At 38.0% G+C, this 18,388-nt stretch overlaps 1 protein-coding gene across 1 annotated transcript in view; it reads right to left on the bottom strand.

The window, feature by feature from the left end:
- MAST4 (microtubule associated serine/threonine kinase family member 4) overlaps positions 1-18,388 on the bottom strand; it is a 435,814-nt gene that overhangs the window by 165,673 nt on the left and 251,753 nt on the right. The window lies entirely within an intron of this gene.

Genomic DNA, 18,388 nt, shown 5'->3' with positions numbered 1-18,388 from the left:
TTGAGACGCTCTAGCATCCAAGCTTGGGAGCAGGGACATGAAATTTGTAGGAGGTTGCAGGAGTGTTAGGGATGTGCTTTTTGCATTCATGTGGAAAAATGGATTTGAAAAATATCTTCACACATGCTCAATAGACACTTCTTTGAATTTGGCAGCTAAATTCAGACTCTGTCTGTACTGGCCATGCTCCATTCCACGGCAGCAAGGGCTGAGTAACATTTTCTCTGCTGGTCCTGGGTGCTATGGACGGGAGAACTGAGAGCAGGGAGCATGTTTCTCCTGTGCTATCAATGTGTGTGTGTCGTTCCCCCCACCTCCGCTGGAGCTTGGGGTGCAGTAGAAGGTTAGTGGCAGGGGTAGATTGGGGTAAGGAGCCAGTGGTGAAACCAACCGTAAATTTGCCATGTCCTTTCTCTGTCCAAACAAGTAAAATATAAGAAAGTACAGAGACAACTTAAAGGTAAAGAGTTAATTTTTAAAATTTTGTTCAATTCTAATAAAACAAAAAGTATTAGTAAAAGAGGTAAGGTAATACAAATAGATACATAATTTTTATTGTGACAATATTTGAACTACAAAAAGCAAACTAGTATTATAGTAATATACATTTTAACAATATATATGATTCAAAATCTGAGCACTGTGGCAGAGTAAGGATAACCGTGGGAGGTTGCTCCATGAGGAGGAAGAAATATATACTGTTTGGTACAAGTCATTACCTCTCTTTACAAAAACAAAAGTATTTGTTGAAAAATAGTGTTGTAAATGATTTTCCAACTTTTGTAGCTGGAGACATCATTTGCATTAGATTACTATGTATTTCTGGTGAAGTTTAATTTTTAAAGTATTTAAATTGTGATTTCTTCAGAAAAGAGAATACAACTATAAATTATTCATGGAAACTATTTTAAGGAGCTCCTTAAGAAGCTCCTTCAAAATCTGTGAGAAATTAGTAATGTTATTTCTCAGAATACACTTCTGAAGTCCTAAAAGGTACCTACAAGTTCACAAACCCCTCCAAAGTAAAAGAAGCAGGAGCATTATTAAGTCTTTATTGAAAAAATCCATATTTCAATGATGTTTTAAAAGCATAAATGGGAAAACTCCAAAGTCATTTTCTGTAATAAGGCTTCTGGCACCTTTAAGCAATATTAGAATGGATTATTTTCCCCATGTATATATATACACACATACACACACACACACTTACTTGCATACATGTCTCCCTTTAAAACTTTCCCAATGTCTTAGGTAGTATCTTTTATAACTAAAATAACTTTCCCTTTGTATCTTCAGTGCTCAGGCATTTCCTGTAGCAAGAATGTGGAAGTCCAAGGGAATACTGTAGGAGGTGAAGTAACCATATCTATTCATCTAGCTAAAAACAGCACATTTTCTGGGGTGCCCACTGTACGTATAAACACATGCATAGCATATGGAGTCTCTGTGTAAGTACGTATGTACAGATATAAATACAATTGGCTGATTAATTTAGAATATGTGCTGACACTTTGTGAATAAGAGGCTTTGTCCAACATATTCGCTATAAAGCCAATTCGTATATTTTCATGTAGCTACTTTCAAAGTAAGAACTGAAAGCGGGCAAATGAGTTAATCAGCTTTAAGAAAATACAAAGTAAACACACTGCTAAACTAGGTAAACACATTTACTGCAGAGACTAGATGCTAAGCAGGAATCATTCAGAATGTAAGACACTTCATTAATATTCTGTTACACATGTAAAATATGTACCATATTTAATGAATGCTCATAAATAGCATGTGTATTATGTTCTGATCTCTTGTAATGCTCTCTATTATTCAGCAGAGACAGAGGCCTTTCTGAAAGGCAACACTGGGATAAACAAACAGTAACAGAGAGGGGGAGAGAAAGACAGACACCATGGCCTACAGATATATTCTTTCACTGTGAGCTGTTAGGATGCTTCATGACCTGAGATTCAGCAACTTTAAATATGCAGAAATGTTTTCTTCTAAATATACTGCAATGTCCTGGCTCTAGGCTCACACATTTGCTGAAATCAACTGCAATGCATTTAAAACATGTTCCTTCAACCTAAAGCTGCAGTGCTCCGAGATTGTCAGTACAAACATATATTACATAGCTATTGGTTGCACAAAAGCTAATGCCATGCAGAAATCATTAAAATATTAAAGACAGACAATACTTACTCCAAGGTCAACCCTGGAATTTGTAGCCTTTCCCGCTGGGCTTTCATTGCTGTTATATGTTACCACACTCTATTGTAACCATGACACACATTCACTGGCAGCATCCTGGTGATGACAGAGAGCCAAAATGAACCACTATAAAGGAATGGACTAACAATCTCTGGGGGGAGAGGGGGTGTACTGCAAGTTTGGGTCCTTCCACCTTTAGCTGTCATGAAGAGATGTCCGCTGCCTTTTTCAAGTTAACAGCAATGCCCACTGCACTGATTTTGCAAAGAGAATGAAGCCTTTAGTTCTGCACGTCAAGTAATTAATTTATAAAAGCCTAAAAAAGCAATTGCCTCACTGACGCGCACACTTTTTCACCTCGACAGAATGAAAAGTCCCCCTCGCCACACAGACTGACAGCTCAGAAACATAAAGCAACGGCACTGTACGCTTACACCAGTTTCCCTCGGCAAATGTCAAACATTTACCACCCCCTATGAGCCTATCAAATAGGATTTAGCTATCTTGCTTAAGTCACATTATCCCTTTTCTTGGTAAACAGAATTATTCAGTGTCTGCGGCAATAAAATAGCAAGTCACTGAATGACAATGTAAGCTCCTTTTCTTGATATAGAAAATGATTTTAGGAGACTTAGGAGCAAATACATTATATTACTGTAGCACTGATTGTTAATGTAAGACAAAAAGTTAGTGTTCTGTTTTGGGGTGGTTGTACTTGAATGTTAAAAAGGGAAAGGTTATGAATATTTTATTAAGGATGAGACCCAGACTGCAAATTGAAGACAGACATTTTAGATTGCCTTTAAAATATAGAATTTGAAAACAATCTCATTTTAATAACAGTAATATGCAATGCTTTACAGAGACACTCAAAGTACAGTGTATATCTGATGTCTCTTATTTGATTTAAACTTACCCATTCCTTTTCCCTATCCCCTTCTTTGGTCTATGCCTTTATGCTAAAACTTTATGTAAGTGTTTATTACAAATACTATAAGAGTCAGAATATTTTACCCCATTCAAATCAATGTTTTCTATGGCAAATGCTTCATGCCAGTCTAATGTAACAGTAATGTGAAAACAATTTATGTGAATCATTTATGTTGTTTTTATGGTTTTTCTACTTGCCAACCATTAGTTTTTTAGTTTTAAAAGTCTGCATCCACAAATTTCTACTTTTCCTTGTGATAACATATTATATATATTTAAAAAACAGCCCGTTTCAAAAGAACATTATTAAGGCTGCAAACTCAAGTTTTCAAAAGTTAAGAAATACCAGAATTAAAGTTGCCTGAGCAATCTTAGTTCACCCCCATTGTGCACATGCATTAGGATACAGTTTTAATTACATGATCACATTTTTTCCACAGGACCCCTGCCTCATTCAATGCACAGGATGGAGCTTCTCTGGGGATCACTCAGAATTGTGTAGTAAAGGAGGCTGTTATCTGTAGGACCCCTTGGTAGTGGCAGACGTTAGAAGGTATGTCATGAATGAGGCAGGGGACTGCAGGAAGTGAAAGGGATGGCTTCTTGGTTAAGGAAGTTGAATGCTCCCCCAAGGAGAAATAGATTTCTCTATGAAAATAATGCCTGTGAAGTGCAGTTAGCACACATGGGCTGTGATGGTTTGGACAATGCAAAAGGAATCTTTGGAGAATTTAGCTCCCAAGCTCTAACAACTCTCTACTGAGCATGTGCAAACTGAATTTTTATTTTTCAAAGGCTCATAATGTCACCAAATTTGAGAATTCTTTAAATGAGGAAGCAGAAGGCACATCCCTGACACTAGGGTGATGCCCCTTGAACAAATTTTAAGTCCAAAGCACATAGGCTCCAGAGCCTCTTAAAAACAATTATTACAACCAATTTGTTAACATGGACAAAATCACATATTTTTCCCAAATCTCATTCTCAGAAATGGCTGAACCATTTTTGCTGAAACCAAAACAAAAAACAACAAAGACACAGCCTGAGGCAGACACCTAGCACGGAAAACTTCAGCCTGAAGAGTCAAAGTATGGCAAAGATATAAGGAACTGAAAACAGGGTCTTATGATGGGAAATGTCAGGCAACCTTAACCACAAGCAGTGGTGCCTACACCTCACAATATTATATATAATCTTTCAGTTTTTAACAACTGAGAAGCTAATATAGCTCCTTTTGTTTACATCTTGGTGTACCAACATCACTTATGATGTCTGCACGAATGCGTACAACTATGGAGTCAGTGTAAGATCACTCGTGATCGTTTCAGCATGCCTCCTAGATTGTGCTTCTGGTCTTTAAACATATAAACAAAACTACTTGCAATGAGGTGGGGGCTTTTTATTAAATGATATAATATGTAAGGTTTTCCTGACCAAATTGGAAGAAAGATCAAATTTTGGGTCTAAGGGACTGACAATGTACCTTTCAGAAAATATACTGAAATATGAAATTTAGATATTAATAATTGTTTGCAGCTTGCTTGTTATCAGTAGCACCAACAATATGTGAGGTACTATACAAATACAGAAGGCAGATTATCTCCCTCGCTCCAAAGAACTCATATAATTAGACATGAAAAAATAAATAATCATTAAGTTAGGATTTTTCTTTCCATTACATATTTGTATTAGCCAATATTTCTAATTTGGTTGACATAATGCTATTGGCCTTAGTTTGTACTCTACTGGAAATCAAGTTAAGAAAACCCAGAATTGTGCATTTGAATTTCTAAAAGTCTTAAAAAAACCCTTGAATTATCATCAAACTCAGGCAGTCCAACCAAATAGGACTAGCCCACATCTATCCTACAAATAATCTTACTGGTCAAATCCTAAACTTTCTCCCTATTATCTGATGGGAAAACTCACTCCCAAAACAGGATGTAAGCATGGAAGTGGATTAAACTTAAGATAGGGTGTGTGTGCCGATTTTTAAAGGCACAAAGGGGACAGTTAGGCACCAAACTACCAGTTGTGCCTTTGAAAATCTACCCCTCAATTTGTAAGTAAAACACAAGCCATTCTTGACAACTATCCCGTACCTTACAAATGCAGCAAACCTGTACACATACCATTTGCTGCAAGTCATCCTTCAATATTCTTAAACCAGCAGGAGGGGCAGCCAATTTCTCTACATTGTAAACTTCTTGGGGCCAAAGACTGTCTTTTTATTCTATGTTTGTAAAGGGCCTAGCACAATGAGGTCCTGGCCAATGACTAGGGCTCGTAAGTGCTACAGTGATACAAATAATTAATAGTAGTAGTACATTATGACGATTGAATTTGGGATAGCCCTTCCAGATTAGAGATGTGATGCAACTGCAGGGCAATATGAAGGAAAGCTGCACAACCTGTGCACAGATTTATAGTACTTCTGTAGACCTTGAGACTGGATGTTTGTCTGTTCCTATTATATTCATTTACATTTTCTTCAGCTAATATTACCACTATACACAGCATCCGTTTCTCTGATTGCTGGGTGAAGGTTATCTTGATGAGCATTATCAACCAAAGGATAGGAAATCTCTACAACTACTATGTATATATAGGCAAGGTGCATGGCTTCTACTGTATAAATCTTTATCAACTTTCATGGCAGATTTAAAAGAAAGACAGTTCTGTCCTAACAGGGTAAGAGCTAAATAGCTCCAAAGTTTTTACTGGGTCAAGGCAATGCCACAGCCTTTTCCATATAAAAAACGATGAAAGGAGTAAAGTTCAGAAGCATTAAAAAGGCAATACAAGTTTCAGAAATTAATCCCATATGCCACCTTAGACATGAAGGTGAATTAAGAAGGCAGGCCTATACCAGAGGCCTATAAAACCAACTCTGCATGGTGACGAAAAGCCAGCAGCATGCAAAAGGATAACGTTACCCATGCTGCATGACAAGATATAAGAAAATTATTTTCGTGTAGAACTTTATAAGCAGACAGGACATGCTCCTGGCCAGCAGGAAAGCACCACTGGTGTAGGTGAGGCTATAACAGAAAGAACTGGACTGCCGGCCGAGCATAGCAATTTAAGAGAAGCAGCTGTGAAGCTGTGTACAAAGGCTACTTTAAGACCCATAGAGACCAAGAGAATCCAACTTCGGGTCAGATCAGGAGTGTATTCTTAAATTTTCATATTACTGTTCAGTTGACTCATGCTGGTACTTCGAGCCAGCATCACTGGTACTATTTTATTCTCACCTTGGATTAAGCTTTGGGTTGGTACGCGAGATTTTCTTCCCTACATTCTTGATTTCCGGAAGATGATTTACTGAAGAACATAGTGGTGAATTCTGACAAATTCTGTTCTCGGTTGTACTTATACAGCAAAATTGAGCCTTAATTTAATTAGATGAAGTCTTGCTACTAAGAATTGACTCCCCATTTAGTTAAAACCATTCTTTGAGTTTAATTTCAAATTGATCAGCTACAAGTCACGCCTGCCAATTTATGGTTGGGAAAACAATAATTAAAATGAGGCTCATATTGTTGCAGAAAATCTCATTCATTAATTTAACGCAATTCAATTTTTTGTTTCTGGAATAAAGAAAATTAATTGTACTTTCAAGGGGCAGGGATAGGATCAATGTCTCAGTCAGAAATAATTTAAACTTCATTTCTCTCTACAGTAGTGTCAGCCTCGAAAGAGGTGACGTAAGTGTTTTATTGACTTATCCAACACTTTTAGTTTAGCACTGTAGATCACTATTTACTATTATAAAGATTAACTACTGCAATACGGCATTAGAAAGTTACACTTACTGTTTATTTGCTATAAGTGGATAGTGGCTACGTGCTTGCACTGACCTCTTGCCATTTAGCTCAAGGCTCTATTGTACTGAGGTTACTGGAAAGAGAACCTCCCCTGCCCCTCATCCACGAGTAGTTTAGTTGCACAAAGATGGTTTTTACTAACAATTTTCTGGAGAACAGAACCATCACCTCTTCATACTAAATTTAAAACGAGTTATTACAATGTGGGGGTAAGGCAGCTTTTTAAGGTTTGTACACCAAGTTCCTGTATGCCAGTGGGATCTGCAAGCAAAGCAGAGGATAACTAATGCTTTACTTTCTTTATATATTCAAAGAAAAGGGAAAATAATGTGAACTAAGTGTTAAGGAGAAAGTCCATTCTTAAAAACAGGGAACTATTGCAAGCAGTCTAATTTCCTGGAAACCAACCACTGCAAAATATCACTTCTCCTATCACCAAATTGCTTCTCAGGCAACATAAGTCTCTGACCAGCTGAAGGCACATCCCTATTTTAGTTTCTGCTCTGTACAATGTCAAACACTCAGCAAGTCTGCAATTAAAAATCATTCTTTCCTGCCAGTTAGATTCACCTGAGTATTGACAGATACTGCCTATGTTGACACAAGCTGCCACTGAAGTGCTGTCTTAGCATGAAAGAATAGCCTTGAAACAAAATATGATGATCAGAGCTAGGGGGAGATTTTCCAATGTACAAAAATGGTGGTTAGAAACCTAGATAGGCTAAAGATTAAGGCCAACATTTTCAAAAATGGGTACCTCACTGTCATCACCTAAACCCCTATTTCCGGTACCTGTGGATTTAGGAGTTTAACCTGAAGAGCATCCACTTTTAAAAATCTTGGCAGAAGAATTTAAGATGTACATTTAATCCCTAAAAATCTATTCAAATGAAAACATCTGAAAAATTGATCTTCCTCACCACCATATCGAATCTCACCATATTGCACACTTTCAGGGCCTCCTCTCCTCCCCAATTTCTGGCGACTCACTATAGTCCTTTGGTTTCTTCCTTCTATAGTTCCATGCCAATCATAACCCCAGTGCAATTCTGACAAACCCACAATGACTATAAAACCCAAACAGGTCAGGTAATAACTTATTTCATCTGTCTTTCCCAAACTGTAATCAATAAGATCTTATATCCTTAAATGATGGTAACATGGTATAATTCAGCCAATGAAGTGCTAGTGAATCTGTTTTATTATTATTAACATTGATATAGCAGTAGCCCCCACAGACCAATCAGTATGCTGTGAAGCTTGATTAGTTAAGGTTCACTCACACTGTGCTTTGAAGATATAAAGTGTCACACATAATAACAGTTATTAAAATAATAGATTAACTTTTTATTTTTGGCAAAACAACTGTAGAACGAAAACCTGTCTGCTGTGTATTTAATTTGACATGATTTGACAAAGCTGAATTATAGGACTCTGTGGATAATATTGTTCACAAAAAGGGGAATTACTATTATTGTGACCATTCTACTGGCACTCTGGATCAACAAGCTTGGCTCACGGTCCTTTCATCCATCTTTAAACCAGAAAGCACCCTAAATCAAAATGGAAGCTTTAAGATTCTCACTGTAGAATCTCATAATTCCATGAGTCGCTCAAGATAATCTGCCATCAGTGAGAGAAACGTATGAGTAAATCACCCTGATGGGATCAGACTTTGTCTAATGTATTCCCAGCTCTGGAATTTAAGTCCTCCAAATACTGTTCTCCTTTTCTAAAAGGAAAGATAAAGCCTCTATTGCCAGTTCTCAAGAGTGCATTACATTCCTTCCCCAGAGTGATTTGACATTCCTGTTAATACTTTCAGGGCAGGGGAGAAATAGAGCCTATCAGATTATAATTTAACTTGAATTGCAGTCTTGAAAAGAGGACATACTACCTATAAAATGGTCTCTATCTGAAAACCACTCATTTTGAAAAGGACAAAGACATACATTAGTACTACAAATCAAAAGAAATCAGCTACACACACTGAACGACAGAATATTTCAGGTTATGTAATAAACTAAACTACAGCCCTATAATATAATAGTGTTAGATACAGTTTGCTCTCAACTAATAGAATTTGGATTTAACTGTCAACACCAGCACTGGGGTTCACACCCAATGCTGACAAAGTATCAACGAACTAGAGGTGCCATACTATTAGTAGTGCTGTCTTTGGCAGGAGATATGAACTTTGTGTCCCCTTCTGCTAATGAGGAAATTGAAGATTGTATAGTTGCTTACCATGGACCGGGGGGGAAGGGGAGATTAACCCTGATGTTATGGCAACTCTCACCACTAACAGCTTCCACTTTCCACAGATCTGCTCAGGCAACTTGCTGAGTTTACCTATGCTGTCACTCCTATTACCAATATTTAGCTTTGTGAAGTGGTTCAAGGCTTACAGCATGAACAAGTACTATAACATCGAATTCAATATTCTAATATCACTCTTTAATTACAAATACAAACAGTACAATAGTGCCTAGCAAAGTTATAGTTTGATGGCACTCAAGATTTGTAGCAGTTGTTTTATTGCTAAGAATCGGGTCTCAGAACGAGTTTTAGTAAGAACAACAGAACAACCTTTCTGTGCAGGTCATCCAAGAACCACGGAGATCTGTGGAGGCTTTCAAGTGGGCTGGACACCGACAAACACACCTTCCACTCCTTACTAACACAGAGGCCAGACAATGCATGGAAAAGATTCACTAAAATGTTAGGGCCACAGCATCAACACAGGCCTGCTTGCTAGCCAACATTAGAAACAGTACATACGGTACTGCGTCTTAGTGGAGACTAGCAGCAGAAGACACAGAATTAGGGCATCACAAAAATGGAAAAGAAATAACCCAGACTATTCCTAGGAGACTTTCCTACAGATTCTAATTTACAAGAATACCCATAAATATGTGCAAGTTGCAGTGATGCATTTTATTAATGCTTCAGTACAGCACAATGAGGTAAAAAACTGTGTGGTCCTAGAGAACACTTCATCAAAGTCTACCTGGGGTGGAAGGTGTTCTTTACTATTCTACAAAATATTTTTTTTAATTGTAGCTTTAAACAATGGATTAATTTTTTTAAACCACTTCTAAACATCAATTGTATGGTGTACTCATAGGTCTATTGTATTTTTATGTTGCCATGCAAGGAAAACAGAGCAACAACTGTATTCATTAGAAATGTTAATTAACTTTTGTACCATGAAACAAATCTGAAAAATAGACCTCTGGGAAGTTAAGTAATCAAGAATAATTTCAAAACACAACAGAACCATTTCCCATATAAAATAGTACAGGTAGAAATGAGGCTGCAACATTATGGTTGAGAAATCAAATGTACAAAGTCAGCAAATTTGAGAAATTAAGGTTTCTACTGGAATACTTACTTAGCCACGTTGCACATTCTGTATATTTTTAAACATATATATTTAACAGCATACAACAGTACTGAAGTTTTGGAAAAGAGTGGACATGACCATATACATGCAACCTGAGTTAAAGACCATATGATTATCTTTTTCTTGAGATTGCATTTTACATCTAGATCTGAACGTGATTGGTGCTCTTGGTTAAAGTAATTTGATGAGAAATCTCCTCTGCCATTAAGTCAGGCCTTAATAGCAGCGGATATCTTAACAATGCCATCTTGATCTGCCTTGTCAGTGCTCTAAATCCTTCTTGGCTAAGGGTACTCCAAAAAGCTAATGAAATCTGTTTTTTCCATGCAAGTTAGAATATGTACATTTTATACATGAATCAATGTTCTTCAAGTGAAATTCTTAAATTTTTCTTCCTTCCATCAATTTTTGAGCAACACAAGAGCAAGCATTTCAAATCAGAAGATACAGGGAAAATGTATTTTTCCCCATTTTCACACCTCCAAAATAGCTAGACTGATTTTGCTCAGGTTTTTCAGAAAAATTGAAGATTTAGAATAAAATAAACCATGGCAATTATTAGCCCAAGAGTAAGTTGCTTGAAAGCAACTCAAGGAATTATGGGGGTTCTCAGGGCTTTCAAGCTCCCACGAATGTCAGGTCAATTTCAGGAAGCCCTGGCATAGCAGGGCTGCCCCAGAACTTGGAAACTCAGACTCGTCAGCAGCCAGATTTCCCATTAGAACCCTGTCTATGACTCAACAAAAAATTGTTGAACCTGAACTCCAACCAGCCCTCGTGTGTGTGTGTGTACACACACAGAGTATATTCCATGCATACTTTCTAAATTCATTTAAATTCCCGACATACCTCTAAGATGGTACTTTTATAAAACAGAGTACTTAATGGATGTTACAACACTGTCTGAAATATAGTGCCATCCTGAATATTTATATATGGTTAGTCACTGGAAACATGAAACTGTATCTCCATCACATAGAGGCACTCAACCAGTTACTCTTTCCCCTCACTCTAACTAACTGAAGGTAGCATGCTCCCTCACAAAAGCAAATCCTAGCTGCTTGAAGGATGCACTTACATGTGGCAACAGTCAACAAGGTATACTGTGTAGCCCTTTAAATGTAAGAATGTTGATTGAGAACCATTCGCTTCCTTCACAGTTGAAATGTCAAATAACCTAGCTGCAATATACTAGTTCATATCACAAGGCAGAAAAGATAGGAAGTATGGAAGATGGAGAAATATAGCTCTTTTCCCATCTCTAATGAAAACACCCACCAAAAACTTAGCACTTTTTCCACTTGCCAGTGAGTTAAAACTGTGAGTTCCAAACTTAGTCCTGGGTGATACAACAGACTCTTTGGGGCCGTGGGGACAGAAGAGTTCAATATAAAGTGGTCCATGTTGGATGGTTCTGGAATACAGAGAGTGCAGAAGGTAGTTAAAATCATTTCAGGGGCTGTACTGAGCAGAGGTTGGTCAGATCAAAATATCAGGGCCAGCATTTCTCATCTCCTCTGTAAACACCACTTGGATCATTGCTACTGTTTCTCTTCAAACTGTGCAAAGGAATAACCTGTTACTTGAATTATTCAGTAAAGTAATATGATTTTTTGAAATGCTTGATACTGCAAACAAATACAACCCCTGTTGGCCAATTCTAGCTATCTCCACTAAGTACTCCAATGGTTCTGAAATTACAGAGACAGTGCCAACATATTAAAAAAGCATCGAACTACTCACATTCCTGAAGTTAGTGCTGCCATTGCCACATTATAATGATATAGGTTATCTTGCTAAGAACACCATGGTCAAGGAAGCCTGACAACAAAAGATTCCTAAAACCGACTTCCGCTTTGATATATACAATAAGAGCTGTCACATTCTACCTGTCTAAGCAACTGATAAAACGTAACTGCTGTTAAAATTTCAAGGTAAAAATCTCTTTTCCTTCTGTTTGATGGATTATCTGTTCTAAAACTCACCAGATTGAGCATCTATTAAAAAGAACACAGCAGCTATCAAGTGTAATGGTGCGTAAGACATCAATTTAGTTTTCCCCACAGACCTTCCTCCAAATGCCGATTCTCTCTCACACACCCTTTATTATAATACATCACTTCAAACTTTCCTACAGAAGGGCCAATCAAAGCAATGTCTCATATGATGATACAAGCTACACCAGTTCCACTGTGTTCATTTAATCCAAATCTCCTTTCTTGGACTCTTTTTCCTGCAAAGTAGGTACCCCAAATATAGGCAGCCTCCCACCATATCACACATATGAAACTATGAGGAAAAACAACTCATACACCACCTAAAAACTAGTTTAGAAGGCCAACAAAAATAACTGTCTGTCTCAGTCTCTTGTAGACAACCAAACTACTTTCAAAATCTGGAAGAATTTGGGTAATCTAGACTTTAATAATGATGGAATCAGTTTGTCTGGCTTCTAAATCTGAAAAAGTAGCAACTGAAAAAAACTAAAAAAGAAGTCAGAAAGATGGTGCTACATCTTGGAATGTATTGAACCAATTAGGACTAAAATAACTATTGTTTGTTGTTTAAATTCAAAGGACTTGTCACCCAGTGATAGGTTGATTAAATCCAGGTTGATAATTCGCATTTGTTTATTTGTTCTCTGTTGATGCTGGTTTCAGTTTTAACCGAGGTATCATACATAGGGTAACTGGTATTATAAAAAAGGAAAAGAAAAATGTTTGCACATAAATTCTCTTCTGTCTAGGTTTTACAAACATCACCTTGGTATCCAAATACTAACCAGGAAAATTCAGAGCATTAAAAAAAACAAAACAAAACACAACACAAATAAACCCCTCACTTTTTCAGATCACCTGGCAGCAATCAAAAAAGTTACATTCTTTAAGGGTTTTCATAAATTCACCGATTCCAAGGCCAAGAGGGACCATTGTGATCATCTAGTGTGACCTCCTGTATAAGACAGGCCATAGCACTTCCCCCAATAATTACTAGAGCATAGCTTTCAGAAGTGTATGGCCTTATTTCCAGTCTGAACTTGTCTAGCTGCCACTTCCAGCCATTAGATCAGATTAGACTTTCTCTGCTAGGTGAAGAGCCCACTAGTAAATATTTGCTCCCCATGTAGGTATATTTTAAAACATATAAATATAAAGGGTAAGATTCTGTGCTATGTCTCCTAAAGGTGCAGCACAGAACTCACAGCCCAAAACTGTCAGCCTCCTGGTAGCATCCTCTGCCTGTTCTATGGACCATAGTACTACCCAGAATCTCCACAGTGAGCTGAAGCCCTACCCCTGACATGCCCCTCCTTTTTATTGAATGATTCGTATGAAACCAAAATGTTGCTGAATTGTTACATGTTTGTAATGAGCCACTAATCCCTGACTGGCATTCCCTAGGGTCTACTGCACATTAATATCTATTCACATACACACAAACCATGTTCACCGTGTGTGTGTGTGTACACACACACACAAAATCAGTGCTGTCACACTGTACCCCCCCCCACACACACAGACAAATACATATACACACTGTGATAAAGTTCCTCCTCTGCCTTGGTGGGTTCTGCGCTTTCTGACGGATTTGCTCGCCTCAGAGGTTCACGGCAGTCCTCAGTTTGGCGCCTTTTGTTAGTGGCACACACCTGCCATTCACTTGGCTAAGCTCATCACTGGCCAGCATGGGGAAAAGGAGAACAATCCCCACAGTCTCTGCTGGCCCACCTAATGGGTCGGGGGACAGGCCATTCCACTCTGGTGGGACCCATAGTCCAGATCAACTCCTCTTATATCAAGTAGGGAGTTGGGAGACCCTGGGCCCACCCTCTACTCTTGGTTCTAGCCCAGGGCCTGTGGATTGCAGCTGTCTATAGTGTCTCCTGTAACAGCTGCGTGACAGCTACAACTCCCTCAGCTACTTCCCCATGGCCTCCTCCCAACACCTTCTTTGTCCTCACCACAGGACCTTCCTTCCGATGTCTGATAATGCTTGTACTTCTCAGTCCTCCAGCAGTATGTCTACTCACTCTCAGCTTCTTGCACGCCTCTTGCTCCCAGCTCCTCGCACGCACCTCACTAACTGAAGTGAGGTCCTTTTAAAACCAGGCGCCCTGATTAGCCTGCCTGTCCTAATTGATTCTGGTGGCTTCTTAATTGGTTCCAGGTGTCCTAATTAGCCTGCCTTAATTGGTTCCAGCAACTTCCTGATTGTTCTGGAACATCCCATTATCTTACTCAGGCAAAAGGGACCTGCTTAATCTGGGGCTAATACATCTACCTTCTAACACTCTCCTGTAGCCAGCTGGCCTGACTGTCACAATACACACACACATTCAGAAACCTTTCAAAAATGCTAGCTCCAGCCCCATACATCCTGCACATCCCCATCAGGAAATATTAGCTTTGGTTTGGGAAATAAAGCTGTTAGTCAGGAAGCTTCAAGAATGATGGGCAAATACTGCAGTAGCAGGAAGGCAGTGGGCAGATGCAGCATCATTCTTCTGAATTTCAGAAAAAAGGTCAAGAGTTTTTTCAGTTTGTTTTATACTTTAAAAAAAAAGCCAGAGAATGTTGTCATTAAGGAAAAACATTAATTATTCACTACAGGAGTGCATTTTCTCCCATGAGCACACTTTTTTATTAATACCACACCAAATTTCAGCAAAGACCTTAAATTTCCCATCAACACCTACAATCCCTCAGCTGTAAATGACTACATATTTTGTGCAACACTCCCCAAAAAAGACATTGCCCAGGCTTCTTACACTTGCCAGTCCAGCGCCCTCTTTCTGCCTAATGTTTCTAGCCACATACTGCAAATCCATAGGTCCTTAAAAGTGATTCTTAAAAGACATAAAGAATAATAATTAAAAGGAAGATGTGCAGACATGAAATATTGGCAAAGACTTCCTGAAAAAAAAATCAGTTTTACAGAGCAATATTTAAATGCCATCCTGATTAAAATTCTCCTCAGTACCCATGACAGATAGAATTACATTAAAATTCTTTTCAACCATAGTGACCCCATTTTTTATGTAAATAAAAATATTTAAGAGATTTTCTTAGCAGAACATACCAAAGGAGCAACTTCGTGGCATAACAATGTTCCATAACAGCAGGTTTTTAGCAGGACTGCAAAGCTTCCATGGTTTAGCTAACTAAAAGGAGATATAAAACCTTTCACTTGTAAGATAATCAACCTGAATCCAGCTCAGGTCAACTCTAAGTAAAATTTGATGTTACAGTAGGTAGGGCACTGAAGAGCCAATGTGAAATGAGTTGATTATCTCAATCCAGGTACTAGTGGACAAGTATATATATTTCAAACTCCCCACCACACTTGACATCCATGACACCAGATTAGACAAAAATGAAATGGACAGGACAAGCTCTCCCATTGCTAGCAGCAGTTCCCTTCAGGTCACTATTGGGCAACATTGGAAGGACATTAACAATTTGGATCATTCTGTGTCTTGCAAAAATTCACTAAAACAAAGGCCAAAAAAAAAAAAACCACACCAAAGAAACAACTAACCAACACTATTTTTCATATAGTTCAGGCACTTTTTACAGTGTACATGTATAGAAACTTCAAATTTAATATATCCTGATGTTTCTTGCATTAGTCACTTGAATATGTGAGGAGAAAAAAATTAACTGATTTTCAAGTGTGCGCTTTTCTCTTTCCTGCTTTATTTGCTATAAAGAAACCTACAGATTTAGCATAAGTTATTTAGACATCTATTAATGGTACTGACTTATGACCAGAACTCACGCAAGTCATTAGGAATTATCTAATTAATAAAGTAGTAAAAATATACCCCTCTTCTATATATATTTTGTTGATTCATAGACACAACACATACTGAACTGAAATCAAAGTCATAAGTAGGTGAAGCATGCCAAGGGCTATTTATTTTCAAAAGGTCAACATCCACTACACCTTTCAACAGTACTACATTGTATGGACAGATTCAAAGATTTTCTTTGATGCTCTTATGTACCGTTCAATAAATCCAACAAAGGTACCATACTAAGCCAAGTTGGATTAGTTCTCCATAATATGGCTCTGATTAAACTTGTTCTCACGGTTAGTATTTTCTTCGAAGGGTAACTTTTCAACCTACTAAAGCAAGTTAATAGATTTCACAATAGCATCTAAAAACTAATATCTCTTCCCTAAATGTGAAATTAGAACAAAGCATTTAAAAATACCTAAGTATACTTAACTGATTTTTCTTTCCACATTTTATTAAGGAAAAATATAATTAAACTAAGTACTAGAAATACTATAATTCAATATTCATAGTAACTTGCATATCACAATAGGCTCCTGACCACAAGCACACTCATTTGGGGTTTTAAAGAATGTAGCAATAGAATTAAAACTACAAGAATTATTATTTCTTTGGTAATGAATTTTAAAGATGCTGACTTTATTACAGTGGGTGAAATATGATTATTTATAATTGTGCAACAGACAGACTGCTAGGCATTTTGCAGACAGAGAAGCCCCAAAGAGTATGAATTGTAAATGTACACAGAAATAAGGGAAGAAAGAGGGCTAAAAAGCAGTGGCACCATCAGCTTGGACAGGGTCAGATTAAGGCAGATGCACTGGAGTTGCATGATTACATACAAAACCCAGCCTTCATTAAAAATTATAATAATTCAGTTTCTAGTTTTCATAGTTGTGCACCTTTCCTTCCCTCCTGCATCCCCTCTCCCATTTCATGTAGCCACATGGCCACTCCCATCCCCTTTCATTCCCATTTTTATTGCCCCTTCTTAGCAACTTAGCCCCTACTTCTTCCACCCTAGCTCATTCTCACATCATTATGGCACCAATACATAACTCCTCCGTTCCCCATTCCCTCAAAAAGGTAATAATAGTAAATAATTCAGCCAACAATTGTGCACACTGTTAGCCTATGTAACTAGATATCATTAAACCCTCAGCCTCTCTGCTCTCCTTATGTTTCTTCCCAGCTCCCCATTCAGTTGGAATGACTTAAATACCCTCTATTCACTCTTCTCCCCTATACTTCTTTTGGATCCTGCTTTCAGACCCTGCTCCTGAAAGCAATATTTACTTCCTGTAAGGTTGGAAATGCATTAGTCATGGTGAATTCACTGAAGGGTCCACCAGTGAATTCAAGGGAATAGGAGACTTGAGTGTTTGTTTTGGTTGTGTGATAGCCAAAAAGCTCAATAATTGATACAGGAAAGAGATACAGAATGATATTAAGTCATGAAGAAACAAGAGGGTTTTACATCAAGCCATAGTAAATATGCAGAAAGTAACAAATTTCTCTTCAGTTTACCTGGAAGCCTGTTGACGGGCTTCCTTCTTCTCCCTGGAAATATGATGCTCCCAAAGCTTTCAAAAAATCAAGATTTAAGTCAGCTACAGCTCAAGCAGTCAGCAATCTGGAGCACATCAGTGTTGTCAAAATACCAGTGTGTCTGCCTGAGCTCACCTGGAACTCCTCCTCTCTGTCCCTGCCCCAAAAAATTACCATCTCCCTTGTTTTATTTCCTCTGTCAGGAGCTAAAATAAGCCCTATTGTTGTGAAGGCATTTTCTATCTATCTGGGTAATGTTCAGATTAGGACTAAATTCGCTGCCTCTATAGCAGCAGATCTGTCAAGAGCCAACTAAGGTGAATCTTTCCCTGGTTGGTCTCAGTGGGGTTCTACAGGCACTAGAGACAATTAGTGTGTGATTTGGATTTATATCATTCCCAACAGATAAAATTTAATTGAGGGAAGGAGGAAAGTTGGATCCGTTACTGGAGATTGTCAATACCTTTGTAAGGGCTAGTTTGGAAGGGCAACCTGCCAACATCTCAAACGAGCAAAGACAAAGCCTAACTTCAGGAAACAGTCTGATGCTAACAATCATACCAGTTACTACTAGCCTTTTTTTTTGGAGGAAAAAATGAGAGCTGTGACAATGCAGCTCTGGAGTCCTCAGAATTTCCGAAACCATTTTCAGGTTTGTTTTAGGTCTCTGGTACA

The sequence above is a fragment of the Eretmochelys imbricata genome, chromosome 5, assembly GCF_965152235.1.
Source record: "Eretmochelys imbricata isolate rEreImb1 chromosome 5, rEreImb1.hap1, whole genome shotgun sequence".
NCBI lineage: Eukaryota > Metazoa > Chordata > Testudines > Cheloniidae > Eretmochelys > Eretmochelys imbricata.
This window is presented reverse-complemented; position numbering and strand designations above follow the sequence as displayed.